The sequence below is a fragment of the Pimephales promelas genome, chromosome 24 (assembly GCF_988280905.1).
Source record: "Pimephales promelas chromosome 24, fPimPro1.hap1.1, whole genome shotgun sequence".
NCBI classification, from domain to species: domain Eukaryota; kingdom Metazoa; phylum Chordata; class Actinopteri; order Cypriniformes; family Leuciscidae; genus Pimephales; species Pimephales promelas.
In genome coordinates, this window is record NC_142792.1 from 22749910 (window position 1) to 22772346 (window position 22437).

Below are 22437 nucleotides of genomic sequence, written 5' to 3' on the forward strand. Positions count from 1 at the left end.
ACTTGCTCTTTGCTGTCCACCTACTAGGCTGAATGACTAAACACCTCTGCTGCTCGGTGGTAAAAATCCACCCACGCCAAGGTTCCATGTTTCAATGGTTAGCACTCTGGACTCTGAATACAGCGATCCGAGTTCAAATTTCGGTGGGACCTGCTTTTGACAGGAATGTGTGCAGTACCGCGTCCAAAAAAACTTTTCCACAGCGCTCATCCAGGGAGTGCCCCTTTGAAGTGAGCGTAAAAGGCGTTACACAAAGTGGAGAATGCGGGCATCGATCCCGCTATCTCTCGCATGCTAAGCGAGCGCCCTACCATTTGAACTAATTCCCCTCGACGATGTGGAGAGACGGTGTCCTTCGCTCTCAAAGACAACGGCCTGGACGATCCCTTTCATCTCTGCAAGTGCTGTAGCGTGGCCACAAAGCAAAGAGACCGTATTTTTTCTGTGCCGGCAACTTTGCACTGGCTACCGTTTAGTTGCACATTTAATGAAACTTTTGTGCTTTAAGCCTTGCAAACGGAAATGATTGCAGCCAGGCAGCAGCAGGAAGGGCGTGTGTGTTGGCTCGTTTGTCTAGGGGTATGATTCTCACTTAGGGTGCGAGTGGTCCCGGGTTCAAATCATGGACGAGCCCGTTCTTAGGCTTTGCTTTTAATCACTTCAGCCTGACCAGGGCAACCAGGATATTTCTTGGAAATTGGGGACAAAAACATTCAGAGTTGGGACGGTTAGCTCAGTTGGTTAGAGCGTGGTGCTAATAACGCCAAGGTCGCGGGTTCGATCCCCGTACGGGCCAAGCTTTTGGTCTCTGCTCATCTCGAAAATGACGGGCGGTCTCCCAGAAATCCCTGCTGGACAAACCGCTTGATAACAGACCTGGCCGAAATAGCTCAGTTGGGAGAGCGTTAGACTGAAGATCTAAAGGTCCCTGGTTCGATCCCGGGTTTCGGCAGAGCAGCCTGGTCACCGTGTTTTTGGTCGACGAAATCCACTGACCAAATGCCAGCTCCTGTCAACCTGATTCCGCCTATTCTCATCGCTATCTCATCGCTCATCCAGGGAGTGCCCCTTTGAAGCGAGCGTAAAAGCATTATCAACAAAGTGGAGAATGCGGGCATCGATCCCGCTATCTCTCGCATGCTAAGCGAGCGCCCTACCATTTGAACTAATTCCCCTCGATGATGTGGAGAGACGGTGTCCTTCGCTCTCAAAGACAACGGCCTGGACGATCCCTTTCATCTCTGCAAGTGCTGTAGCGTGGCCACAAAGCAAAGAGACCGTATTTTTTCTGTGATTTGCTTTCTGTGATTGCTTTTAATCACTTCAGCCTGACCAGGGCAACCAGGATATTTCTTGGAAATTGGGGACAAAAGCAGTCAGAGTCGGGCCGGTTAGCTCAGTTGGTTAGAGCGTGGTGCTAATAACGCCAAGGTCGCGGGTTCGATCCCCGTACGGGCCAACCTTTTGGTCTCTGCTCATCTCGAAAATGATGGGCGGTCTCCCAGAAATCTCTGCTGGACAAACCGCTTGATAACAGACCTGGCCGAAATAGCTCAGTTGGGAGAGCGTTAGACTGAAGATCTAAAGGTCCCTGGTTCGATCCCGGGTTTCGGCAGAGCAGCCTGGTCACCGTGTTTTTGGTCGACGGATTCCACTGACCAAATGCCAGCTCCTGTCAACCTGATTCCGCCTATTCTCATCGCTATCTGCCTTTCAGACGGCCAGGGACCAGGACGTGTTGGTTCCATGGTGTAATGGTTAGCACTCTGGGCTTTGAATCCAGCGATCCGAGTTCAAATCTCGGTGGAACCTTTTCAGCTTGTTTAGCGGAAGGACGGGAAAAAACAGAGCTGATGCGCAACCGCTGATGTGGTGGTGAAACTGGCACTCTAAAACCCAGGCGGTATCGGGGAAACGTGGGCTTAATAAGAAAAAGCTTCACTTGCTCTTTGCTGTCCACCTACTAGGCTGAATGACTAAACACCTCTGCTGCTCGGTGGTAAAAATCCACCCACGCCAAGGTTCCATGGTGCAATGGTTAGCACTCTGGACTCTGAATACAGCGATCCGAGTTCAAATTTCGGTGGGACCTGCTTTTGACAGGAATGTGTGCAGTACCGCGTCCGAAAAAACTTTTCCACAGCGCTCATCCAGGGAGTGCCCCTTTGAAGTGAGCGTAAAAGGCGTTACACAAAGTGGAGAATGCGGGCATCGATCCCGCTATCTCTCGCATGCTAAGCGAGCGCTCTACCATTTAAACTAATTCCCCTCCACGATGTGGAGAGACGGTGTCCTTCGCTCTCAAAGACAACGGCCTGGACGATCCCTTTCATCTCTGCAAGTGCTGTAGCGTGGCCACAAAGCAAAGAGACCGTATTTTTTCTGTGCCGGCAACTTTGCACTGGCTACCGTTTAGTTGCACATTTAATGAAACTTTTGTGCTTTAAGCCTTGCAAACGGAAATTATTGCAGCCAGGCAGCAGCAAGAAGGGCGTGTGTGTTGGCTCGTTGGTCTAGGGGTATGATTCTCGCTCAGGGTGCGAGTGGTCCCGGGTTCAAATCATGGACGAGCCCGTTCTCAGGCTTTGCTTTTAATCACTTCAGCCTGACCAGGGCAACCAGGATATTTCTTGGAAATTGGGGACAAAAGCAGTCAGAGTCGGGCCGGTTAGCTCAGTTGGTTAGAGCGTGGTGCTAATAACGCCAAGGTCGCGGGTTCGATCCCCGTACGGGCCAAGCTTTTGGTCTCTGCTCATCTCGAAAATGACGGGCGGTCTCCCAGAAATCTCTGCTGGACAAACCGCTTGATAGCAGACCTGGCCGAAATAGCTCAGTTGGGAGAGCGTTAGACTGAAGATCTAAAGGTCCCTGGTTCGATCCCGGGTTTCGGCAGAGCAGCCTGGTCACCGTGTTTTTGGTCGACGGACTCCACTGACCAAATGCCAGCTCCTGTCAACCTGATTCCGCCTATTCTCATCGCTATCTGCCTTTCAGACGTCCATGGACCAGGGCGTGTTGGTTCCATGGTGTAATGGTTAGCACTCTGGGCTTTGAATCCAGCGATCCGAGTTCAAATCTTGGTGGAACCTTTTCAGCCTGTTTTGCGGAAGGGCGGGAAAAAACTGAGCTGATGCGCAACCGCTGATGTGGTGGTGAAACTGGCACTCTAAAACCCAGGCGGTATCGGGGAAACGTGGGCTTAATAAGAAAAAGCTTCACTTGCTCTTTGCTGTCCACCTACTAGGCTGAATGACTAAACACCTCTGCTGCTCGGTGGTAAAAATCCACCCACGCCAAGGTTCCATGGTGCAATGGTTAGCACTCTGGACTCTGAATACAGCGATCCGAGTTCAAATTTCGGTGGGACCTGCTTTTGACAGGAATGTGTGCAGTACCGCGTCCGAAAAAACTTTTACACAGCGCTCATCCAGGGAGTGCCCCTTTGAAGTGAGCGTAAAAGGCGTTACACAAAGTGGAGAATGCGGGCATCGATCCCGCTATCTCTCGCATGCTAAGCGAGCGCTCTACCATCTGAACTAATTCCCCTCCACGATGTGGAAAGACGGTGTCCTTCGCTCTCAAAGACAACGGCCTGGACGATCCCTTTCATCTCTGCAAGTGCTGTAGCGTGGCCACAAAGCAAAGAGACCGTATTTTTTCTGTGCCGGCAACTTTGCACTGGCTACCGTTTAGTTGCACATTTAATGAAACTTTTGTGCTTTAAGCCTTGCAAACGGAAATGATTGCAGCCAGGCAGCAGCAGGAAGGGCGTGTGTGTTGGCTCGTTGGTCTAGGGGTATGATTCTCGCTCAGGGTGCGAGTGGTCCCGGGTTCAAATCATGGACGAGCCCGTTCTTAGGCTTTGCTTTTAATCACTTCAGCCTGACCAGGGCAACCAGGATATTTCTTGGAAATTGGGGACAAAAGCAGTCAGAGTCGGGCCGGTTAGCTCAGTAGGTTAGAGCGTGGTGCTAATAACGCCAAGGTCGCGGGTTCGATCCCCGTACGGGCCAAGCTTTTGGTCTCTGCTCATCTCGAAAATGACGGGCGGTCTCCCAGAAATCTCTGCTGGACAAACCGCTTGATAACAGACCTGGCCGAAATAGCTCAGTTGGGAGAGCGTTAGACTGAAGATCTAAAGGTCCCTGGTTCGATCCCGGGTTTCGGCAGAGCAGCCTGGTCACCGTGTTTTTGGTCGACGGACTCCACTGACCAAATGCCAGCTCCTGTCAACCTGATTCCGCCTATTCTCATCGCTATCTGCCTTTCAGACGGCCAGGGACCAGGGTGTGTTGGTTCCATGGTGTAATGGTTAGCACTCTGGGCTTTGAATCCAGCGATCCGAGTTCAAATCTCGGTGGAACCTTTTCAGCTTGTTTTCCGGAAGGGCGGGAAAAAACTGAGCTGATGCGCAACCGCTGATGTGGTGGTGAAACTGGCACTCTAAAACCAAGGCGGTATCGGGGAAACGTGGGCTTAATAAGTAAAAGCTTCACTTGCTCTTTGCTGTCCACCTACTAGGCTGAATGACTAAACACCTCTGCTGCTCGGTAGTAAAAATCCACCCACGCCAAGGTTCCATGGTGCAATGGTTAGCACTCTGGACTCTGAATACAGCGATCCGAGTTCAAATTTCGGTGGGACCTGCTTTTGACAGGAATGTGTGCAGTACCGCGTCCGAAAAAACTTTTCCACAGCGCTCATCCAGGGAGTGCCCCTTTGAAGTGAGCGTAAAAGGCGTTACACAAAGTGGAGAATGCGGGCATCGATCCCGCTATCTCTCGCATGCTAAGCGAGCGCCCTACCATTTGAACTAATTCCACTCGACGATGTGGAGAGACGGTGTCCTTCGCTCTCAAAGACAACGGCCTGGACGATCCCTTTCATCTCTGCAAGTGCTGTAGCGTGGCCACAAAGCAAAGAGACCGTATTTTTTCTGTGCCGGCAACTTTGCACTGGCTACCGTTTAGTTGCACATTTAATGAAACTTTTGTGCTTTAAGCCTTGCAAACGGAAATGATTGCAGCCAGGCAGCAGCAGGAAGGGCGTGTGTGTTGGCTCGTTGGTCTAGGGGTATGATTCTCGCTCAGGGTGCGAGTGGTCCCGGGTTCAAATCACGGACGAGCCCGTTCTCAGGCTTTGCTTTTAATCACTTCAGCCTGACCAGGGCAACCAGGATATTTCTTGGAAATTGGGGACAAAAGCAGTCAGAGTCGGGCCGGTTAGCTCAGTTGGTTAGAGCGTGGTGCTAATAACGCCAAGGTCGCGGGTTCGATCCCCGTACGGGCCAAGCTTTTGGTCTCTGCTCATCTCGAAAATGACGGGCGGTCTCCCAGAAATCCCTGCTGGACAAACCGCTTGATATCAGACCTGGCCGAAATAGCTCAGTTGGGAGAGCGTTAGACTGAAGATCTAAAGGTCCCTGGTTCGATCCCGGGTTTCGGCAGAGCAGCCTGGTCACCGTGTTTTTGGTCGACGGACTCCACTGACCAAATGCCAGCTCCTGTCAACCTGATTCCGCCTATTCTCATCGCTATCTGCCTTTCAGACGGCCATGGACCAGGGCGTGTTGGTTCCATGGTGTAATGGTTAGCACTCTGGGCTTTGAATCCAGCGATCCGAGTTCAAATCTCGGTGGAACCTTTTCAGCTTGTTTTGCGGAAGGGCGGGAAAAAACTGAGCTGATGCGCAACCGCTGATGTGGTGGTGAAACTGGCACTCTAAAACCCAGGCGGTATCGGGGAAACGTGGGCTTAATAAGAAAAAGCTTCACTTGCTCTTTGCTGTCCACCTACTAGGCTGAATGACTAAACACCTCTGCTGCTCGGTGGTAAAAATCCACCCACGCCAAGGTTCCATGGTGCAATGGTTAGCACTCTGGACTCTGAATACAGCGATCCGAGTTCAAATTTCGGTGGGACCTGCTTTTGACAGGAATGTGTGCAGTACCGCGTCCGAAAAAACTTTTCCACAGCGCTCATCCAGGGAGTGCCCCTTTGAAGTGAGCGTAAAAGGCGTTACACAAAGTGGAGAATGCGGGCATCGATCCCGCTATCTCTCGCATGCTAAGCGAGCGCTCTACCATTTAAACTAATTCCCCTCGACGATGTGGAGAGACGGTGTCCTTCGCTCTCAAAGACAACGGCCTGTACGATCCCTTTCATCTCTGCAAGTGCTGTAGCGTGGCCACAAAGCAAAGAGACCGTATTTTTTCTGTGCCGGCAACTTTGCACTGGCTACCGTTTAGTTGCACATTTAATGAAACTTTTGTGCTTTAAGCCTTGCAAACGGAAATTATTGCAGCCAGGCAGCAGCAAGAAGGGCGTGTGTGTTGGCTCGTTGGTCTAGGGGTATGATTCTCGCTCAGGGTGTGAGTGGTCCCGGGTTCAAATCATGGACGAGCCCGTTCTCAGGCTTTGCTTTTAATCACTTCAGCCTGACCAGGGCAACCAGGATATTTCTTGGAAATTGGGGACAAAAGCAGTCAGAGTCGGGCCGGTTAGCTCAGTTGGTTAGAGCGTGGTGCTAATAACGCCAAGGTCGCGGGTTCGATCCCCGTACGGGCCAAGCTTTTGGTCTCTGCTCATCTCGAAAATGACGGGCGGTCTCCCAGAAATCTCTGCTGGACAAACCGCTTGATAGCAGACCTGGCCGAAATAGCTCAGTTGGGAGAGCGTTAGACTGAAGATCTAAAGGTCCCTGGTTCGATCCCGGGTTTCGGCAGAGCAGCCTGGTCACCGTGTTTTTGGTCGACGGACTCCACTGACCAAATGCCAGCTCCTTTCAACCTGATTCCGCCTATTCTCATCGCTATCTGCCTTTCAGACGTCCATGGACCAGGGCGTGTTGGTTCCATGGTGTAATGGTTAGCACTCTGGGCTTTGAATCCAGTGATCCGAGTTCAAATCTCGGTGGAACCTTTTCAGCCTGTTTTGCGGAAGGGCGGGAAAAAACTGAGCTGATGCGCAACCGCTGATGTGGTGGTGAAACTGGCACTCTAAAACCCAGGCGGTATCGGGGAAACGTGGGCTTAATAAGAAAAAGCTTCACTTGCTCTTTGCTGTCCACCTACTAGGCTGAATGACTAAACACCTCTGCTGCTCGGTGGTAAAAATCCACCCACGCCAAGGTTCCATGGTGCAATGGTTAGCACTCTGGACTCTGAATACAGCGATCCGAGTTCAAATTTCGGTGGGACCTGCTTTTGACAGGAATGTGTGCAGTACCGCGTCCGAAAAAACTTTTCCACAGCGCTCATCCAGGGAGTGCCCCTTTGAAGTGAGCGTAAAAGGCGTTACACAAAGTGGAGAATGCGGGCATCGATCCCGCTATCTCTCGCATGCTAAGCGAGCGCTCTACCATTTGAACTAATTCCCCTCCACGATGTGGAGAGACGGTGTCCTTCGCTCTCAAAGACAACGGCCTGGACGATCCCTTTCATCTCTGCAAGTGCTGTAGCGTGGCCACAAAGCAAAGAGACCGTATTTTTTCTGTGCCGGCAACTTTGCACTGGCTACCGTTTAGTTGCACATTTAATGAAACTTTTGTGCTTTAAGCCTTGCAAACGGAAATGATTGCAGCCAGGCAGCAGCAGGAAGGGCGTGTGTGTTGGCTCGTTGGTCTAGGGGTATGATTCTCGCTTAGGGTGCGAGTGGTCCCGGGTTCAAATCATGGACGAGTCCGTTCTTAGGCTTTGCTTTTAATCACTTCAGCCTGACCAGGGCAACCAGGATATTTCTTGGAAATTGGGGACAAAAGCATTCAGAGTTGGGACGGTTAGCTCAGTTGGTTAGAGCGTGGTGCTAATAACGCCAAGGTCGCGGGTTCGATCCCCGTACGGGCCAAGCTTTTGGTCTCTGCTCATCTCGAAAATGATGGGCGGTCTCCCAGAAATCCCTGCTGGACAAACCGCTTGATAACAGACCTGGCCGAAATAGCTCAGTTGGGAGAGCGTTAGACTGAAGATCTAAAGGTCCCTGGTTCGATCCTGGGTTTCGGCAGAGCAGCCTGGTCACCGTGTTTTTGGTCGACGGATTCCACTGACCAAATGCCAGCTCCTGTCAACCTGATTCCGCCTATTCTCATCGCTATCTGCCTTTCAGACGGCCAGGGACCAGGGCGTGTTGGTTCCATGGTGTAATGGTTAGCACTCTGGGCTTTGAATCCAGCGATCCGAGTTCAAATCTCGGTGGAACCTTTTCAGCTTGTTTAGCGGAAGGACGGGAAAAAACAGAGCTGATGCGCAACCGCTGATGTGGTGGTGAAACTGGCACTCTAAAACCCAGGCGGTATCGGGGAAACGTGGGCTTAATAAGAAAAAGCTTCACTTGCTCTTTGCTGTCCACCTACTAGGCTGAATGACTAAACACCTCTGCTGCTCGGTGGTAAAAATCCACCCACGCCAAGGTTCCATGGTGCAATGGTTAGCACTCTGGACTCTGAATACAGCGATCCGAGTTCAAATTTCGGTGGGACCTGCTTTTGACAGGAATGTGTGCAGTACCGTGTCCGAAAAAACTTTTCCACAGCGCTCATCCAGGGAGTGCCCCTTTGAAGCGAGCGTAAAAGCATTATCAACAAAGTGGAGAATGCGGGCATCGATCCCGCTATCTCTCGCATGCTAAGCGAGCGCCCTACCATTTGAACTAATTCCCCTCGATGATGTGGAGAGACGGTGTCCTTCGCTCTCAAAGACAACGGCCTGGACGATCCCTTTCATCTCTGCAAGTGCTGTAGCGTGGCCACAAAGCAAAGAGACCGTATTTTTTCTGTGCCGGCAACTTTGCACTGGCTACCGTTTAGTTGCACATTTAATGAAACTTTTGTGCTTTAAGCCTTGCAAACGGAAATGATTGCAGCCAGGCAGCAGCAGGAAGGGCGTGTGTGTTGGCTCGTTGGTCTAGGGGTATGATTCTCGCTTAGGGTGCGAGTGGTCCCGGGTTCAAATCATGGACGAGTCCGTTCTTAGGCTTTGCTTTTAATCACTTCAGCCTGACCAGGGCAACCAGGATATTTCTTGGAAATTGGGGACAAAAGCATTCAGAGTTGGGACGGTTAGCTCAGTTGGTTAGAGCGTGGTGCTAATAACGCCAAGGTCGCGGGTTCGATCCCCGTACGGGCCAAGCTTTTGGTCTCTGCTCATCTCGAAAATGATGGGCGGTCTCCCAGAAATCCCTGCTGGACAAACCGCTTGATAACAGACCTGGCCGAAATAGCTCAGTTGGGAGAGCGTTAGACTGAAGATCTAAAGGTCCCTGGTTCGATCCCGGGTTTCGGCAGAGCAGCCTGGTCACCGTGTTTTTGGTCGACGGATTCCACTGACCAAATGCCAGCTCCTGTCAACCTGATTCCGCCTATTCTCATCGCTATCTGCCTTTCAGACGGCCAGGGACCAGGGCGTGTTGGTTCCATGGTGTAATGGTTAGCACTCTGGGCTTTGAATCCAGCGATCCGAGTTCAAATCTCGGTGGAACCTTTTCAGCTTGTTTAGCGGAAGGACGGGAAAAAACAGAGCTGATGCGCAACCGCTGATGTGGTGGTGAAACTGGCACTCTAAAACCCAGGCGGTATCGGGGAAACGTGGGCTTAATAAGAAAAAGCTTCACTTGCTCTTTGCTGTCCACCTACTAGGCTGAATGACTAAACACCTCTGCTGCTCGGTGGTAAAAATCCACCCACGCCAAGGTTCCATGGTGCAATGGTTAGCACTCTGGACTCTGAATACAGCGATCCGAGTTCAAATTTCGGTGGGACCTGCTTTTGACAGGAATGTGTGCAGTACCGTGTCCGAAAAAACTTTTCCACAGCGCTCATCCAGGGAGTGCCCCTTTGAAGTGAGCGTAAAAGTCGTTACACAAAGTGGAGAATGCGGGCATCGATCCCGCTATCTCTCGCATGCTAAGCGAGCGCTCTACCATTTAAACTAATTCCCCTCCACGATGTGGAGAGACGGTGTCCTTCGCTCTCAAAGACAACGGCCTGGACGATCCCTTTCATCTCTGCAAGTGCTGTAGCGTGGCCACAAAGCAAAGAGACCGTATTTTTTCTGTGCCGGCAACTTTGCACTGGCTACCGTTTAGTTGCACATTTAATGAAACTTTTGTGCTTTAAGCCTTGCAAACGGAAATGATTGCAGCCAGGCAGCAGCAGGAAGGGCGTGTGTGTTGGCTCGTTGGTCTAGGGGTATGATTCTCGCTCAGGGTGCGAGTGGTCCCGGGTTCAAATCACGGACGAGCCCGTTCTCAGGCTTTGCTTTTAATCACTTCAGCCTGACCAGGGCAACCAGGATATTTCTTGGAAATTGGGGACAAAAGCAGTCAGAGTCGGGCCGGTTAGCTCAGTTGGTTAGAGCGTGGTGCTAATAACGCCAAGGTCGCGGGTTCGATCCCCGTACGGGCCAAGCTTTTGGTCTCTGCTCATCTCGAAAATGACGGGCGGTCTCCCAGAAATCCCTGCTGGACAAACCGCTTGATAACAGACCTGGCCGAAATAGCTCAGTTGGGAGAGCGTTAGACTGAAGATCTAAAGGTCCCTGGTTCGATCCCGGGTTTCGGCAGAGCAGCCTGGTCACCGTGTTTTTGGTCGACGGACTCCACTGACCAAATGCCAGCTCCTGTCAACCTGATTCCGCCTATTCTCATCGCTATCTGCCTTTCAGACGGCCAGGGACCAGGGCGTGTTGGTTCCATGGTGTAATGGTTAGCACTCTGCGCTTTGAATCCAGCGATCCGAGTTCAAATCTCGGTGGAACCTTTTCAGCTTGTTTTGCGGAAGGGCGGGAAAAAACTGAGCTGATGCGCAACCGCTAATGTGGTGGTGAAACTGGCACTCTAAAACCCAGGCGGTATCGGGGAAACGTGGGCTTAATAAGAAAAAGCTTCACTTGCTCTTTGCTGTCCACCTACTAGGCTGAATGACTAAACACCTCTGCTGCTCGGTGGTAAAAATCCACCCACGCCAAGGTTCCATGGTGCAATGGTTAGCACTCTGGACTCTGAATACAGCGATCCGAGTTCAAATTTCGGTGGGACCTGCTTTTGACAGGAATGTGTGCAGTACCGCGTCCGAAAAAACTTTTCCACAGCGCTCATCCAGGGAGTGCCCCTTTGAAGTGAGCGTAAAAGGCGTTACACAAAGTGGAGAATGCGGGCATCGATCCCGCTATCTCTCGCATGCTAAGCGAGCGCTCTACCATTTGAACTAATTCCCCTCGACGATGTGGAGAGACGGTGTCCTCCGCTCTCAAAGACAGCGGCCTGTACGATCCCTTTCATCTCTGCAAGTGCTGTAGCGTGGCCACAAAGCAAAGAGACCGTATTTTTTCTGTGCCGGCAACTTTGCACTGGCTACCGTTTAGTTGCACATTTAATGAAACTTTTGTGCTTTAAGCCTTGCAAACGGAAATGATTGCAGCCAGGCAGCAGCAGGAAGGGCGTGTGTGTTGGCTCGTTGGTCTAGGGGTATGATTCTCGCTTAGGGTGCGAGTGGTCCCGGGTTCAAATCATGGACGAGCCCGTTCTCAGGCTTCGCTTTTAATCACTTCAGCCTGACCAGGGCAACCAGGATATTTCTTGGAAATTGGGGACAAAAGTAGTCAGAGTCGGGCTGGTTAGCTCAGTTGGTTAGAGCGTGGTGCTAATAACGCCAAGGTCGCGGGTTCGATCCCCGTACGGGCCAAGCTTTTGGTCTCTGCTCATCTCGAAAATGACGGGCGGTCTCCCAGAAATCCCTGCTGGACAAACCGCTTGATAACAGAAATAGCTCAGTTGGGAGAGCATTAGACTGAAGATCTAAAGGTCCCTGGTTCGATCCCGGGTTTCGGCAGAGCAGCCTGGTCGACGGACTCCACTGACCAAATGCCAGCTCATGTCAACCTGATTCAGCCTATTCTCATCAGCCTATTCTCATATTCTCATCGCTATCTGCCTTTCACACGGCCAGGGACCAGGGCGTGTTGGTTCCATGGTGTAATGGTTAGCACTCTGGGCTTTGAATCCAGCGATCCGAGTTCAAATCTCGGTGGAACCTTTTCAACTTGTTTTCCGGAAGGGCGGGAAAAAACTGAGCTGATGCGCAACCGCTGATGTGGTGGTGAAACTGGCACTCTAAAACCAAGGCGGTATCGGGAAAACGTGGGCTTAATAAGAAAAAGCTTCACTTGCTCTTTGCTGTCCACCTACTAGGCTGAATGACTAAACACCTCTGCTGCTCGGTGGTAAAAATCCACCCACGCCAAGGTTCCATGGTGCAATGGTTAGCACTCTGGACTCTGAATACAGCGATCCGAGTTCAAATTTCGGTGGGACCTGCTTTTGACAGGAATGTGTGCAGTACCGCGTCCGAAAAAACTTTTCCACAGCGCTCATCCAGGGAGTGCCCCTTTGAAGTGAGCGTAAAAGGCGTTACACAAAGTGGAGAATGCGGGCATCGATCCCGCTATCTCTCGCATGCTAAGCGAGCGCTCTACCATTTGAACTAATTCCCCTCGACGATGTGGAGAGACGGTGTCCTCCGCTCTCAAAGACAACGGCCTGTACGATCCCTTTCATCTCTGCAAGTGCTGTAGCTTGGCCACAAAGCAAAGAGACCGTATTTTTTCTGTGCCGGCAACTTTGCACTGGCTACCGTTTAGTTGCACATTTAATGAAACTTTTGTGCTTTAAGCCTTGCAAACGGAAATGATTGCAGCCAGGCAGCAGCAGGAAGGGCGTGTGTGTTGGCTCGTTGGTCTAGGGGTATGATTGTCGCTTAGGGTGCGAGTGGTCCCGGGTTCAAATCATGGACGAGCCCGTTCTCAGGCTTTGCTTTTAATCACTTCAGCCTGACCAGGGCAACCAGGATATTTCTTGGAAATTGGGGACAAAAGCATTCAGAGTTGGGACGGTTAGCTCAGTTGGTTAGAGCGTGGTGCTAATAACGCCAAGGTCGCGGGTTCGATCCCCGTACGGGCCAAGCTTTTGGTCTCTGCTCATCTCGAAAATGACGGGCGGTCTCCCAGAAATCCCTGCTGGACAAACCGCTTGATAACTGACCTGGCCGAAATAGCTCAGTTGGGAGAGCGTTAGACTGAAGATCTAAAGGTCCCTGGTTCGAGCCCGGGTTTCGGCAGAGCAGCCTGGTCACCGTGTTTTTGGTCGACGGACTCCACTGACCAAATGCCAGCTCCTGTCAACCTGATTCCGCCTATTCTCATCGCTATCTGCCTTTCAGACGGCCATGGACCAGGGCGTGTTGGTTCCATGGTGTAATGGTTAGCACTCTGGGCTTTGAATCCAGCGATCCGAGTTCAAATCTCGGTGGAACCTTTTCAGCTTGTTTTGCGGAAGGGCGGGAAAAAACTGAGCTGATGCGCAACCGCTGATGTGGTGGTGAAACTGGCACTCTAAAACCCAGGCGGTATCGGGGAAACGTGGGCTTAATAAGAAAAAGCTTCACTTGCTCTTTGCTGTCCACCTACTAGGCTGAATGACTAAACACCTCTGCTGCTCGGTGGTAAAAATCCACCCACGCCAAGGTTCCATGGTGCAATGGTTAGCACTCTGGACTCTGAATACAGCGATCCGAGTTCAAATTTCGGTGGGACCTGCTTTTGACAGGAATGTGTGCAGTACCGCGTCCGAAAAAACTTTTCCACAGCGCTCATCCAGGGAGTGCCCCTTTGAAGTGAGCGTAAAAGGCGTTACACAAAGTGGAGAATGCGGGCATCGATCCCGCTATCTCTCGCATGCTAAGCGAGCGCTCTACCATTTGAACTAATTCCCCTCGACGATGTGGAGAGACGGTGTCCTCCGCTCTCAAAGACAACGGCCTGTACGATCCCTTTTATCTCTGCAAGTGCTGTAGCTTGGCCACAAAGCAAAGAGACCGTATTTTTTCTGTGCCGGCAACTTTGCACTGGCTACCGTTTAGTTGCACATTTAATGAAACTTTTGTGCTTTAAGCCTTGCAAACGGAAATGATTGCAGCCAGGCAGCAGCAGGAAGGGCGTGTGTGTTGGCTCGTTGGTCTAGGGGTATGATTCTCGCTTAGGGTGCGAGTGGTCCCGGGTTCAAATCATGGACGAGCCCGTTCTCAGGCTTTGCTTTTAATCACTTCAGCCTGACCAGGGCAACCAGGATATTTCTTGGAAATTGGGGACACAAGCATTCAGAGTTGGGACGGTTAGCTCAGTTGGTTAGAGCGCGGTGCTAATAACGCCAAGGTCGCGGGTTCGATCCCCGTACGGGCCAAGCTTTTGGTCTCTGCTCATCTCGAAAATGACGGGCGGTCTCCCAGAAATCCCTGCTGGACAAACCGCTTGATAACAGACCTGGCCGAAATAGCTCAGTTGGGAGAGCGTTAGACTGAAGATCTAAAGGTCCCTGGTTCGATCACGGGTTTCGGCAGAGCAGCCTGGTCACCGTGTTTTTGGTCGACGGATTCCACTGACCAAATGCCAGCTCCTGTCAACCTGATTCCGCCTATTCTCATCGCTATCTGCCTTTCAGACGGCCAGGGACCAGGGCGTGTTGGTTCCATGGTGTAATGGTTAGCACTCTGGGCTTTGAATCCAGCGATCCGAGTTCAAATCTCGGTGGAACCTTTTCAGCTTGTTTAGCGGAAGGGCGGGAAAAAACTGAGCTGATGCGCAACCGCTGATGTGGTGGTGAAACTGGCACTCTAAAACCCAGGCGGTATCGGGGAAACGTGGGCTTAATAAGAAAAAGCTTCACTTGCTCTTTGCTGTCCACCTACTAGGCTGAATGACTAAACACCTCTGCTGCTCGGTGTTAAAAATCTACCCACGCCAAGGTTCCATGGTGCAATGGTTAGCACTCTGGACTCTGAATACAGCGATCCGAGTTCAAATTTCGGAGGGACCTGCTTTTGACAGGAATGTGTGCAGTACCGCGTCCGAAAAAACTTTTCCACAGCGCTCATCCGGGGAGTGCCCTTTTGAAGTGAGCGTAAAAGGCGTTACACAAAGTGGAGAATGCGGGCATCGATCCTGCTATCTCTCGCATGCTAAGCGAGCGCTCTGCCATTTGAACTAATTCCCCTCGACGATGTGGAGAGACGGTGTCCTTCGCTCTCAAAGACAACGGCCTGGACGATCCCTTTCATCTCTGCAAGTGCTGTAGCGTGGCCACAAAGCAAAGAGACCGTATTTTTTCTGTGCCGGCAACTTTGCACTGGCTACCGTTTAGTTGCACATTTAATGAAACTTTTGTGCTTTAAGCCTTGCAAACGGAAATGATTGCAGCCAGGCAGCAGCAGGAAGGGCGTGTGTGTTGGCTCGTTGGTCTAGGGGTATGATTCTCGCTCATGGTGCGAGTGGTCCCGGGTTCAAATCACGGACGAGCCCGTTCTCAGGCTTTGCTTTTAATCACTTCAGCCTGACCAGGGCAACCAGGATATTTCTTGGAAATTGGGGACAAAAGCAGTAAGAGTCGGGCCGGTTAGCTCAGTTGGTTAGAGCGTGGTGCTAATAACGCCAAGGTCGCGGGTTCGATCCCCGTACGGGCCAAGCTTTTGGTCTCTGCTCATCTCGAAAATGACGGGCGGTCTCCCAGAAATCCCTGCTGGACAAACCGCTTGATAACAGACCTGGCCGAAATAGCTCAGTTGGGAGAGCGTTAGACTGAAGATCTAAAGGTCCCTGGTTCGATCCCGGGTTTCGGCAGAGCAGCCTGGTCACCGTGTTTTTGGTCGACGGATTCCACTGACCAAATGCCAGCTCCTGTCAACCTGATTCCGCCTATTCTCATCGCTATCTGCCTTTCAAGACGGCCAGGGACCAGGGCGTGTTGGTTCCATGGTGTAATGGTTAGCACTCTGGGCTTTGAATCCAGCGATCCGAGTTCAAATCTCGGTGGAACCTTTTCAGCTTGTTTAGCGGAAGGGCGGGAAAAAACAGTGCTGATGCGCAACCGCTGATGTGGTGGTGAAACTGGCACTCTAAAACCCAGGCGGTATCGGGGAAACGTGGGCTTAATAAGAAAAAGCTTCACTTGCTCTTTGCTGTCCACCTACTAGGCTGAATGACAAAACACCTCTGCTGCTCGGTGTTAAAAATCTACCCACGCCAAGGTTCCATGGTGCAATGGTTAGAACTCTGGACTCTGAATACAGCGATCCGAGTTTAAATTTCGGAGGGACCTGCTTTTGACAGGAATGTGTGCAGTACCGCGTCCGAAAAAACTTTTCCACAGCGCTCATCCGGGGAGTGCCCTTTTGAAGTGAGCGTAAAAGGCGTTACACAAAGTGGAGAATGCGGGCATCGATCCTGCTATCTCTTGCATGCTAAGCGAGCGCTCTGCCATTTGAACTAATTCCCCTCGACGATGTGGAGAGACGGTGTCCTTCGCTCTCAAAGACAACGGCCTGGACGATCCCTTTCATCTCTGCAAGTGCTGTAGCGTGGCCACAAAGCAAAGAGACCGTATTTTTTCTGTGCCGGCAACTTTGCACTGGCTACCATTTAGTTGCACATTTAATGAAACTTTTGTGCTTTAAGCCTTGCAAACGGAAATGATTGCAGCCAGGCAGCAGCAGGAAGGGCGTGTGTGTTGGCTCGTTGGTCTAGGGGTATGATTCTCGCTCAGGGTGCGAGTGGTCCCGGGTTCAAATCACGGACGAGCCCGTTCTCAGGCTTTGCTTTTAATCACTTCAGCCTGACCAGGGCAACCAGGATATTTCTTGGAAATTGGGGACAAAAGCAGTAAGAGTCGGGCCGGTTAGCTCAGTTGGTTAGAGCGTGGTGCTAATAACGCCAAGGTCGCGGGTTCGATCCCCGTACGGGCCAAGCTTTTGGTCTCTGCTCATCTCGAAAATGACGGGCGGTCTCCCAGAAATCCCTGCTGGACAAACCGCTTGATAACAGACCTGGCCGAAATAGCTCAGTTGGGAGAGCGTTAGACTGAAGATCTAAAGGTCCCTGGTTCGATCCCGGGTTTTGGCAGAGCAGCCTGGTCGACGGACTCCACTGACCAAATGCCAGCTCCTGTCAACCTGATTCAGCCTATTCTCATCGCTATCTGCCTTTCACACGGCCAGGGACCAGGGCGTGTTGGTTCCATGGTGAGATGGTTAGCACTCTGGGCTTTGAATCCAGCGATCCGAGTTCAAATCTCGGTGGAACCTTTTCAGCTTGTTTTCCGGAAGGGCGGGAAAAAACTGAGCTGATGCGCAACCGCTGATGTGGTGGTGAAACTGGCACTCTAAAACCAAGGCGGTATCGGGGAAACGTGGGCTTAATAAGAAAAAGCTTCACTTGCTCTTTGCTGTCCACCTACTAGGCTGAATGACTAAACACCTCTGCTGCTCGGTGGTAAAAATCCACCCACGCCAAGGTTCCATGGTGCAATGGTTAGCACTCTGGACTCTGAATACAGCGATCCGAGTTCAAATTTCGGAGGGACCTGCTTTTGACAGGAATGTGTGCAGTACCGCGTCCGAAAAAACTTTTCCACAGCGCTCATCCGGGGAGTGCCCTTTTGAAGTGAGCGTAAAAGGCGTTACACAAAGTGGAGAATGCGGGCATCGATCCTGCTATCTCTCGCATGCTAAGCGAGCGCTCTGCCATTTGAACTAATTCCCCTCGACGATGTGGAGAGACGGTGTCCTTCGCTCTCAAAGACAACGGCCTGGACGATCCCTTTCATCTCTGCAAGTGCTGTAGCGTGGCCACAAAGCAAAGAGACCGTATTTTTTCTGTGCCGGCAACTTTGCACTGGCTACCGTTTAGTTGCACATTTAATGAAACTTTTGTGCTTTAAGCCTTGCAAACGGAAATGATTGCAGCCAGGCAGCAGCAGGAAGGGCGTGTGTGTTGGCTCGTTGGTCTAGGGGTATGATTCTCGCTCAGGGTGCGAGTGGTCCCGGGTTCAAATCACGGACGAGCCCGTTCTCAGGCTTTGCTTTTAATCACTTCAGCCTGACCAGGGCAACCAGGATATTTCTTGGAAATTGGGGACAAAAGCAGTAAGAGTCGGGCCGGTTAGCTCAGTTGGTTAGAGCGTGGTGCTAATAACGCCAAGGTCGCGGGTTCGATCCCCGTACGGGCTAAGCTTTTGGTCTCTGCTCATCTCGAAAATGACGGGCGGTCTCCCAGAAATCCCTGCTGGACAAACCGCTTGATAACAGACCTGGCCGAAATAGCTCAGTTGGGAGAGCGTTAGACTGAAGATCTAAAGGTCCCTGGTTCGATCCCGGGTTTCGGCAGAGCAGCCTGGTCACCGTGTTTTTGGTCGACGGATTCCACTGACCAAATGCCAGCTCCTGTCAACCTGATTCCGCCTATTCTCATCGCTATCTGCCTTTCAAGACGGCCAGGGACCAGGGCGTGTTGGTTCCATGGTGTAATGGTTAGCACTCTGGGCTTTGAATCCAGCGATCCGAGTTCAAATCTCGGTGGAACCTTTTCAGCTTGTTTAGCGGAAGGGCGGGAAAAAACAGAGCTGATGCGCAACCGCTGATGTGGTGGTGAAACTGGCACTCTAAAACCCAGGCGGTATCGGGGAAACGTGGGCTTAATAAGAAAAAGCTTCACTTGCTCTTTGCTGTCCACCTACTAGGCTGAATGACTAAACACCTCTGCTGCTCGGTGTTAAAAATCTACCCACGCCAAGGTTCCATGGTGCAATGGTTAGAACTCTGGACTCTGAATACAGCGATCCGAGTTCAAATTTCGGAGGGACCTGCTTTTGACAGGAATGTGTGCAGTACCGCGTCCGAAAAAACTTTTCCACAGCGCTCATCCGGGGAGTGCCCTTTTGAAGTGAGCGTAAAAGGCGTTACACAAAGTGGAGAATGCGGGCATCGATCCTGCTATCTCTCGCATGCTAAGCGAGCGCTCTGCCATTTGAACTAATTCCCCTCGACGATGTGGAGAGACGGTGTCCTTCGCTCTCAAAGACAACGGCCTGGACGATCCCTTTCATCTCTGCAAGTGCTGTAGCGTGGCCACAAAGCAAAGAGACCGTATTTTTTCTGTGCCGGCAACTTTGCACTGGCTACCGTTTAGTTGCACATTTAATGAAACTTTTGTGCTTTAAGCCTTGCAAACGGAAATGATTGCAGCCAGGCAGCAGCAGGAAGGGCGTGTGTGTTGGCTCGTTGGTCTAGGGGTATGATTCTCGCTCAGGGTGCGAGTGGTCCCGGGTTCAAATCACGGACGAGCCCGTTCTCAGGCTTTGCTTTTAATCACTTCAGCCTGACCAGGGCAACCAGGATATTTCTTGGAAATTGGGGACAAAAGCAGTAAGAGTCGGGCCGGTTAGCTCAGTTGGTTAGAGCGTGGTGCTAATAACGCCAAGGTCGCGGGTTCGATCCCCGTACGGACCAAGCTTTTGGTCTCTGCTCATCTCGAAAATGACGGGCGGTCTCCCAGAAATCCCTGCTGGACAAACCGCTTGATAACAGACCTGGCCGAAATAGCTCAGTTGGGAGAGCGTTAGACTGAAGATCTAAAGGTCCCTGGTTCGATCCCGGGTTTCGGCAGAGCAGCCTGGTCACCGTGTTTTTGGTCGACGGATTCCACTGACCAAATGCCAGCTCCTGTCATCCTGATTCCGCCTATTCTCATCGCTATCTGCCTTTCAGACGGCCAGGGACCAGGGCGTGTTGGTTCCATGGTGTAATGGTTAGCACTCTGGGCTTTGAATCCAGCGATCCGAGTTCAAATCTCGGTGGAACCTTTTCAGCTTGTTTAGCGGAAGGGTGGGAAAAAACAGAGCTGATGCGCAACCGCTGATGTGGTGGTGAAACTGGCACTCTAAAACCCAGGCGGTATCGGGGAAACGTGGGCTTAATAAGAAAAAGCTTCACTTGCTCTTTGCTGTCCACCTACTAGGCAGAACGACTAAACACCTCTGCTGCTCGGTGTTAAAAATCTACCCACGCCAAGGTTCCATGGTGCAATGGTTAGCACTCTGGACTCTGAATACAGCGATCCGAGTTCAAATTTCGGAGGGACCTGCTTTTGACAGGAATGTGTGCAGTACCGCGTCCGAAAAAACTTTTCCACAGCGCTCATCCGGGGAGTGCCCTTTTGAAGTGAGCGTAAAAGGCGTTACACAAAGTGGAGAATGCGGGCATCGATCCTGCTATCTCTCGCATGCTAAGCGAGCGCTCTGCCATTTGAACTAATTCCCCTCGACGATGTGGAGAGACGGTGTCCTTCGCTCTCAAAGACAACGGCCTGGACGATCCCTTTCATCTCTGCAAGTGCTGTAGCGTGGCCACAAAGCAAAGAGACCGTATTTTTTCTGTGCCGGCAACTTTGCACTGGCTACCGTTTAGTTGCACATTTAATGAAACTTTTGTGCTTTAAGCCTTGCAAACGGAAATGATTGCAGCCAGGCAGCAGCAGGAAGGGCGTGTGTGTTGGCTCGTTGGTCTAGGGGTATGATTCTCGCTCAGGGTGCGAGTGGTCCCGGGTTCAAATCATGGACGAGCCCGTTCTCAGGCTTTGCTTTTAATCACTTCAGCCTGACCAGGGCAACCAGGTTATTTCTTGGAAATTGGGGACAAAAGCAGTAAGAGTCGGGCCGGTTAGCTCAGTTGGTTAGAGCGTGTTGCTAATAACGCCAAGGTCGCGGGTTCGATCCCCGTACGGGCCAAGCTTTTGGTCTCTGCTCATCTCGAAAATGACGGGCGGTCTCCCAGAAATCCCTGCTGGACAAACCGCTTGATAACAGACCTGGCCGAAATAGCTCAGTTGGGAGAGCGTTAGACTGAAGATCTAAAGGTCCCTGGTTCGATCCCGGGTTTCGGCAGAGCAGCCTGGTCGACGGACTCCACTGACCAAATGCCAGCTCCTGTCAACCTGATTCAGCCTATTCTCTTCGCTATCTGCCTTTCACACGGCCAGGGACCAGGGCGTGTTGGTTCCATGGTGTAATGGTTAGCACTCTGGGCTTTGAATCCAGCGATCCGAGTTCAAATCTCGGTGGAACCTTTTCAGCTTGTTTTCCGGAAGGGCGGGAAAAAACTGAGCTGATGCGCAACCGCTGATGTGGTGGTGAAACTGGCACTCTAAAACCAAGGCGGTATCGGGGAAACGTGGGCTTAATAAGAAAAAGCTTCACTTGCTCTTTGCTGTCCACCTACTAGGCTGAATGACTAAACACCTCTGCTGCTCGGTGGTAAAAATCCACCCACGCCAAGGTTCCATGGTGCAATGGTTAGCACTCTGGACTCTGAATACAGCGATCCGAGTTCAAATTTCGGTGGGACCTGCTTTTGACAGGAATGTGTGCAGTACCGCGTCCGAAAAAACTTTTCCACAGCGCTCATCCAGGGAGTGCCCCTTTGAAGTGAGCGTAAAAGGCGTTACACAAAGTGGAGAATGCGGGCATCGATCCCGCTATCTCTCGCATGCTAAGCGAGCGCTCTACCATTTGAACTAATTCCCCTCGACGATGTGGAGAGACGGTGTCCTTCGCTCTCAAAGACAACGGCCTGTACGATCCCTTTCATCTCTGCAAGTGCTGTAGCGTGGCCACAAAGCAAAGAGACCGTATTTTTTCTGTGCCGGCAACTTTGCACTGGCTACCGTTTAGTTGCACATTTAATGAAACTTTTGTGCTTTAAGCCTTGCAAACGGAAATGATTGCAGCCAGGCAGCAGCAGGAAGGGCGTGTGTGTTGGCTCGTTGGTCTAGGGGTATGATTCTCGCTTAGGGTGCGAGTGGTCCCGGGTTCAAATCATGGACGAGCCCGTTCTCAGGCTTTGCTTTTAATCACTTCAGCCTGACCAGGGCAACCAGGATATTTCTTGGAAATTGGGGACAAAAGCATTCAGAGTTGGGACGGTTAGCTCAGTTGGTTAGAGCGTGGTGCTAATAACGCCAAGGTCGCGGGTTCGATCCCCGTACGGGCCAAGCTTTTGGTCTCTGCTCATCTCGAAAATGACGGGCGGTCTCCCAGAAATCCCTGCTGGACAAACCGCTTGATAACAGACCTGGCCGAAATAGCTCAGTTGGGAGAGCGTTAGACTGAAGATCTAAAGGTCCCTGGTTCGATCCCGGGTTTCGGCAGAGCAGCCTGGTCACCGTGTTTTTGGTCGACGGACTCCACTGACCAAATGCCAGCTCCTGTCAACCTGATTCCGCCTATTCTCATCGCTATCTGCCTTTCAGACGGCCATGGACCAGGGCGTGTTGGTTCCATGGTGTAATGGTTAGCACTCTGGGCTTTGAATCCAGCGATCCGAGTTCAAATCTCGGTGGAACCTTTTCAGCTTGTTTTGCGGAAGGGCGGGAAAAAACTGAGCTGATGCGCAACCGCTGATGTGGTGGTGAAACTGGCACTCTAAAACCCAGGCGGTATCGGGGAAACGTGGGCTTAATAAGAAAAAGCTTCACTTGCTCTTTGCTGTCCACCTACTAGGCTGAATGACTAAACACCTCTGCTGCTCGGTGGTAAAAATCCACCCACGCCAAGGTTCCATGGTGCA

The 22437-nt window shown here is 51.6% G+C and overlaps 1 long non-coding RNA gene and 48 other non-coding genes across 49 annotated transcripts in view; 48 read left to right on the top strand and 1 right to left on the bottom strand.

Moving 5' to 3' along the window:
• Positions 1-22437, bottom strand: part of LOC148966930 (uncharacterized) — a 461761-nt gene that overhangs the window by 231605 nt on the left and 207719 nt on the right. The window lies entirely within an intron of this gene.
• trnai-aau (transfer RNA isoleucine (anticodon AAU)) lies at positions 723-796 on the top strand. The gene has a single exon. It is a non-coding gene; the product is annotated as a tRNA-Ile (tRNA).
• On the top strand, positions 880-952 carry trnaf-gaa (transfer RNA phenylalanine (anticodon GAA)). Its single transcript has one exon. It is a non-coding gene; the product is annotated as a tRNA-Phe (tRNA).
• trnai-aau (transfer RNA isoleucine (anticodon AAU)) lies at positions 1386-1459 on the top strand. The gene has a single exon. It is a non-coding gene; the product is annotated as a tRNA-Ile (tRNA).
• trnaf-gaa (transfer RNA phenylalanine (anticodon GAA)) lies at positions 1543-1615 on the top strand. The gene has a single exon. It is a non-coding gene; the product is annotated as a tRNA-Phe (tRNA).
• Positions 1741-1812, top strand: trnaq-uug (transfer RNA glutamine (anticodon UUG)). Its single transcript has one exon. It is a non-coding gene; the product is annotated as a tRNA-Gln (tRNA).
• On the top strand, positions 2663-2736 carry trnai-aau (transfer RNA isoleucine (anticodon AAU)). The gene has a single exon. It is a non-coding gene; the product is annotated as a tRNA-Ile (tRNA).
• On the top strand, positions 2820-2892 carry trnaf-gaa (transfer RNA phenylalanine (anticodon GAA)). The gene has a single exon. It is a non-coding gene; the product is annotated as a tRNA-Phe (tRNA).
• On the top strand, positions 3940-4013 carry trnai-aau (transfer RNA isoleucine (anticodon AAU)). The gene has a single exon. It is a non-coding gene; the product is annotated as a tRNA-Ile (tRNA).
• On the top strand, positions 4097-4169 carry trnaf-gaa (transfer RNA phenylalanine (anticodon GAA)). Its single transcript has one exon. It is a non-coding gene; the product is annotated as a tRNA-Phe (tRNA).
• trnaq-uug (transfer RNA glutamine (anticodon UUG)) lies at positions 4295-4366 on the top strand. The gene has a single exon. It is a non-coding gene; the product is annotated as a tRNA-Gln (tRNA).
• Positions 5217-5290, top strand: trnai-aau (transfer RNA isoleucine (anticodon AAU)). Its single transcript has one exon. It is a non-coding gene; the product is annotated as a tRNA-Ile (tRNA).
• trnaf-gaa (transfer RNA phenylalanine (anticodon GAA)) lies at positions 5374-5446 on the top strand. The gene has a single exon. It is a non-coding gene; the product is annotated as a tRNA-Phe (tRNA).
• Positions 5572-5643, top strand: trnaq-uug (transfer RNA glutamine (anticodon UUG)). Its single transcript has one exon. It is a non-coding gene; the product is annotated as a tRNA-Gln (tRNA).
• Positions 6494-6567, top strand: trnai-aau (transfer RNA isoleucine (anticodon AAU)). Its single transcript has one exon. It is a non-coding gene; the product is annotated as a tRNA-Ile (tRNA).
• trnaf-gaa (transfer RNA phenylalanine (anticodon GAA)) lies at positions 6651-6723 on the top strand. The gene has a single exon. It is a non-coding gene; the product is annotated as a tRNA-Phe (tRNA).
• trnaq-uug (transfer RNA glutamine (anticodon UUG)) lies at positions 6849-6920 on the top strand. Its single transcript has one exon. It is a non-coding gene; the product is annotated as a tRNA-Gln (tRNA).
• On the top strand, positions 7771-7844 carry trnai-aau (transfer RNA isoleucine (anticodon AAU)). Its single transcript has one exon. It is a non-coding gene; the product is annotated as a tRNA-Ile (tRNA).
• Positions 7928-8000, top strand: trnaf-gaa (transfer RNA phenylalanine (anticodon GAA)). Its single transcript has one exon. It is a non-coding gene; the product is annotated as a tRNA-Phe (tRNA).
• On the top strand, positions 8126-8197 carry trnaq-uug (transfer RNA glutamine (anticodon UUG)). The gene has a single exon. It is a non-coding gene; the product is annotated as a tRNA-Gln (tRNA).
• Positions 9049-9122, top strand: trnai-aau (transfer RNA isoleucine (anticodon AAU)). Its single transcript has one exon. It is a non-coding gene; the product is annotated as a tRNA-Ile (tRNA).
• trnaf-gaa (transfer RNA phenylalanine (anticodon GAA)) lies at positions 9206-9278 on the top strand. The gene has a single exon. It is a non-coding gene; the product is annotated as a tRNA-Phe (tRNA).
• trnaq-uug (transfer RNA glutamine (anticodon UUG)) lies at positions 9404-9475 on the top strand. The gene has a single exon. It is a non-coding gene; the product is annotated as a tRNA-Gln (tRNA).
• On the top strand, positions 10326-10399 carry trnai-aau (transfer RNA isoleucine (anticodon AAU)). The gene has a single exon. It is a non-coding gene; the product is annotated as a tRNA-Ile (tRNA).
• On the top strand, positions 10483-10555 carry trnaf-gaa (transfer RNA phenylalanine (anticodon GAA)). Its single transcript has one exon. It is a non-coding gene; the product is annotated as a tRNA-Phe (tRNA).
• On the top strand, positions 11603-11676 carry trnai-aau (transfer RNA isoleucine (anticodon AAU)). Its single transcript has one exon. It is a non-coding gene; the product is annotated as a tRNA-Ile (tRNA).
• On the top strand, positions 11956-12027 carry trnaq-uug (transfer RNA glutamine (anticodon UUG)). Its single transcript has one exon. It is a non-coding gene; the product is annotated as a tRNA-Gln (tRNA).
• trnai-aau (transfer RNA isoleucine (anticodon AAU)) lies at positions 12878-12951 on the top strand. The gene has a single exon. It is a non-coding gene; the product is annotated as a tRNA-Ile (tRNA).
• On the top strand, positions 13035-13107 carry trnaf-gaa (transfer RNA phenylalanine (anticodon GAA)). Its single transcript has one exon. It is a non-coding gene; the product is annotated as a tRNA-Phe (tRNA).
• On the top strand, positions 13233-13304 carry trnaq-uug (transfer RNA glutamine (anticodon UUG)). The gene has a single exon. It is a non-coding gene; the product is annotated as a tRNA-Gln (tRNA).
• trnaq-uug (transfer RNA glutamine (anticodon UUG)) lies at positions 14510-14581 on the top strand. The gene has a single exon. It is a non-coding gene; the product is annotated as a tRNA-Gln (tRNA).
• trnah-aug (transfer RNA histidin (anticodon AUG)) lies at positions 15272-15343 on the top strand. The gene has a single exon. It is a non-coding gene; the product is annotated as a tRNA-His (tRNA).
• trnai-aau (transfer RNA isoleucine (anticodon AAU)) lies at positions 15432-15505 on the top strand. Its single transcript has one exon. It is a non-coding gene; the product is annotated as a tRNA-Ile (tRNA).
• Positions 15589-15661, top strand: trnaf-gaa (transfer RNA phenylalanine (anticodon GAA)). The gene has a single exon. It is a non-coding gene; the product is annotated as a tRNA-Phe (tRNA).
• On the top strand, positions 15788-15859 carry trnaq-uug (transfer RNA glutamine (anticodon UUG)). The gene has a single exon. It is a non-coding gene; the product is annotated as a tRNA-Gln (tRNA).
• On the top strand, positions 16710-16783 carry trnai-aau (transfer RNA isoleucine (anticodon AAU)). The gene has a single exon. It is a non-coding gene; the product is annotated as a tRNA-Ile (tRNA).
• trnaf-gaa (transfer RNA phenylalanine (anticodon GAA)) lies at positions 16867-16939 on the top strand. Its single transcript has one exon. It is a non-coding gene; the product is annotated as a tRNA-Phe (tRNA).
• On the top strand, positions 17972-18045 carry trnai-aau (transfer RNA isoleucine (anticodon AAU)). Its single transcript has one exon. It is a non-coding gene; the product is annotated as a tRNA-Ile (tRNA).
• trnaf-gaa (transfer RNA phenylalanine (anticodon GAA)) lies at positions 18129-18201 on the top strand. Its single transcript has one exon. It is a non-coding gene; the product is annotated as a tRNA-Phe (tRNA).
• trnaq-uug (transfer RNA glutamine (anticodon UUG)) lies at positions 18328-18399 on the top strand. The gene has a single exon. It is a non-coding gene; the product is annotated as a tRNA-Gln (tRNA).
• On the top strand, positions 19250-19323 carry trnai-aau (transfer RNA isoleucine (anticodon AAU)). Its single transcript has one exon. It is a non-coding gene; the product is annotated as a tRNA-Ile (tRNA).
• trnaf-gaa (transfer RNA phenylalanine (anticodon GAA)) lies at positions 19407-19479 on the top strand. Its single transcript has one exon. It is a non-coding gene; the product is annotated as a tRNA-Phe (tRNA).
• Positions 19605-19676, top strand: trnaq-uug (transfer RNA glutamine (anticodon UUG)). Its single transcript has one exon. It is a non-coding gene; the product is annotated as a tRNA-Gln (tRNA).
• On the top strand, positions 20527-20600 carry trnai-aau (transfer RNA isoleucine (anticodon AAU)). Its single transcript has one exon. It is a non-coding gene; the product is annotated as a tRNA-Ile (tRNA).
• Positions 20684-20756, top strand: trnaf-gaa (transfer RNA phenylalanine (anticodon GAA)). The gene has a single exon. It is a non-coding gene; the product is annotated as a tRNA-Phe (tRNA).
• Positions 20867-20938, top strand: trnaq-uug (transfer RNA glutamine (anticodon UUG)). Its single transcript has one exon. It is a non-coding gene; the product is annotated as a tRNA-Gln (tRNA).
• Positions 21789-21862, top strand: trnai-aau (transfer RNA isoleucine (anticodon AAU)). The gene has a single exon. It is a non-coding gene; the product is annotated as a tRNA-Ile (tRNA).
• trnaf-gaa (transfer RNA phenylalanine (anticodon GAA)) lies at positions 21946-22018 on the top strand. The gene has a single exon. It is a non-coding gene; the product is annotated as a tRNA-Phe (tRNA).
• Positions 22144-22215, top strand: trnaq-uug (transfer RNA glutamine (anticodon UUG)). Its single transcript has one exon. It is a non-coding gene; the product is annotated as a tRNA-Gln (tRNA).